Raw genomic sequence first — 3,141 nt, forward strand, 5'->3', positions numbered from 1 at the left:
GACCCTGTGGCCGACCGATTGCATCCAGCCTTTGGCTCCCATCATTCTACAACATCGCTGAGCATTAATTCATTACTCACTCCCCATTAAACATGTGCTCCTCTTCTCCAATGAGCCGGCTGCCCACCTCTCTTGATACACGCTATCATGTTGTCTCTGAGTTGCAAATGGGAAAGGAATTTGATTTGCACTTGGAAAAAAAGTACAGCATAGCACTCTGTATTTCTGTTGCCAGAAAAGGGGAATGGCTTCTCAAGTATACACTGTCCATTTGGTACTTTATAGGGACTTCTCATGTAATCCTTGCCATAATCCTTGTAAGATAGAGGGTGGCATTTGCATTTTAGAGAAACTTGTAAGGCTCGGTGACACTGTGACCTGCCCATGGTGATACAATAAGGCATTAAAATTACATTTTTAATGTAATTTTTAACCTTGTATTAACCAATGAAAAACCACTATAATACACAGTATTTTTACTCTAAATGCTTCTGATACCAGGTATGTGAAAATTTTCCACACAAAGCAGTTCTCCACTTCTCTGTGGATACCAACTAGTGTCCTATAATACACCATCCAGCTCTTATGGCATCTATCTAGTCCCCCCCAAAGTCTCATGCCCTTACGGGTGGGGCTTTTGGGAGGGACTAGATCATGAGTGTGATACAGGATCAGTGTACTGAATGGCTTAGCATAGTTCTGGGTGGATAACAGATTTACTGAAGAGGGAAGCCCCACCCTGGCTGTGCGTGGCACCAACCAGTAGGCTTATGTAACCTGGCATTGAAAAGTGCTATTCAATCAGATTTTATTGGTACATTTCAGAAATATGTATAATGATCACATTCATCATAGTGAATTCATACCTGTATTTAACTTGTTTTTGCCATTCCCCTACCCTCCCTCCAACCTATATTCCCCTCCCCATTAAGTGGTCCTTTTATTCTAGTCCCAAAGCCATTTATTTCCCCTCCAAAGTGGTTGCTTTTATCAGTTGTCTTCTGAAACACTACAGAATCATCCTATGCATGGAAATGAGTTCTATTCTGGGTAGAATTCTTTCCGCATTGTCTTCATTTGTTTGTTTCACCTAATAGATCTTGGGAAGTATTCCATATCAGTACACACAATGCCTCTTTTTTGGTTTCATCTTCCTATGAACAGTTTAGAGATTACAGCTGTGGAATGGCCAAATGGAAGGCACGCTTAGGGCAAGGTACAGGGGGGCTTGCATAGAGCATCTACGTGGCACACCACTCGCCCCTGCCTACATGTGTAAAACAGGCCAAGGTGCTCTCAACTTGGTTTAGCTCTTGTGGAGGTTTCAGTAAGTAGGCATGACTGAGTACACAATCATCCACTGGGATTAACTCAGTGTCTTGCCCAGAGGTGGATAGTGGGGCTGAAAGGCCCAACCCTCTGATCAAGCCTTGGCCTTCCACCTGCCATCCTGCTTCCTGAAGCTGCCTAGGGCTTCCAGCCATTGGTCTTCTCAGCAGCCTACAGAAGATCTCATGCAGGAGATGACAAGGGTTTTGAAGAGCAATTTGCTGAGAACAAGGACAAAGACCAAATTTTTGTCTCCTTCCCTCCCATCTGTCTCTGTCCTGTCTCTTACTTTCTGCCTTCCAAGTACATGGGACTACTGTGGTATCTGTTAAAATACTATTGTCTATATCACATACACATGGAAGTAACTTGTGACTAAGCTTGGTGGCGCACATCTATAGTCCCATACTGTGGAAGGCTGAGGCAGGAATGTGACTTCGAGCCATTTGAGCAATCTAGCACCTTTAGCAAGACCTTGTCTCTAACTTGTATATAGATGCAAGTTTGAAAGGCTGAAATTTAAGTAGGTTAGTGGTGGTATGACCAGCTCTCTTCTGGGTTCTTGTTCCGAGGTGGCACAGAAGGACAACAGAATAGCAAACACCCAAGTGTGTGGTTTATTAAAACAAGCCCCTCACTAGATGACGGGGGCAAGAGGCTACCAAGGAAGTGCCTGCCTGAATCTTAACACCTGACACAGCTCCTTGGGACACAGGACATGAACACACAAGTGCTGTGGCTTTGTACTTTGTTTGCCAGGCAATGAGTTGCCAGGGAATTCTTTCAGTTCTTTGGCTTGTACAGCTTTAACTTTTTTCAAGGCCTATGTCTACCTTGTCTTCAGTTTACACTGGTACCTCGGTTCTTGAACTTAATTTGTTCCATGAGTCTGGAAAAGGTGGCTACATTCCTGTTTATGTGGGAAAGATGGCTGCAGTCCTGTTTGTCATCCAATGCAGAGTTCACAAAAGCAACATTTTGCCATATGCTTGTTTGAAACCACATTATTTTCAAACAAAAGTGTTTTTGAACCAAGGTACCACTGTGCTTGGTTTAGTTTTTCTCAGGTTTTTGCCCTTTGTCCCTTCGTTTTTGGTCTCAATACCCCCTGTATAGTAGTGAACTGTGACTGCTGTTAGGGGGTACAAGGGTGTCATTCTTTTTTTGATACAAGGTCTCTAGTTCAGGCTGGCCTCGAACTCACTGGGATCCTCTTGCCTTAGCCTCCCAAGTGCTGGGATTACAGGTGTGTACCACCACACCCTGTTCAGGAATACCATGCCTGCCTACTGTTCTGAGAAGGGTACTGACAATGCAGCAGTCAGAGGCCACTACTATGAGATCTATTTAAGGGCAGAGGTAAGGAGGGGTGTGTCAGAGATTCTGTTTGTATCAGCATTTATAGCTTTTTAAACATTGTTTTTATTGTCTTTTGTTGTTTGTTGGTGTCTCACTATGTAGTTCACACTGGCCTTGAACTCACTATGTAGCCCAGGCTGGCCTCAGACTCAACAGTGGTCCGCCTGAGTGCTGGGATTACAGGTGTGCGCCATCATGCCCGGCCATGCATAGCTTTAAAGCTCAATATTTATAGGTTCTGCATCCCAGGTATGACCACAGATTGAAAAATATCTGAAAAAAAATTTTCTCTGTAGTTAACATACACAGACTTGTTTTTGTTACTATTGTCCAAACAATATAGTATAATAATATTGTACATTTATATTGCTTCAGGTCTTAGAAGTAGTTTAGTGATGATTTAAAGTATATGAGGGGGGGCTGGTGAGATGGCTCAGTGGTCTAAAGCACCTA

The sequence above is a fragment of the Octodon degus genome, unplaced genomic scaffold (genome assembly GCF_000260255.1).
Source record: "Octodon degus isolate 3935 unplaced genomic scaffold, OctDeg1.0 scaffold00280, whole genome shotgun sequence".
Taxonomy (NCBI): Eukaryota; Metazoa; Chordata; class Mammalia; order Rodentia; family Octodontidae; genus Octodon; species Octodon degus.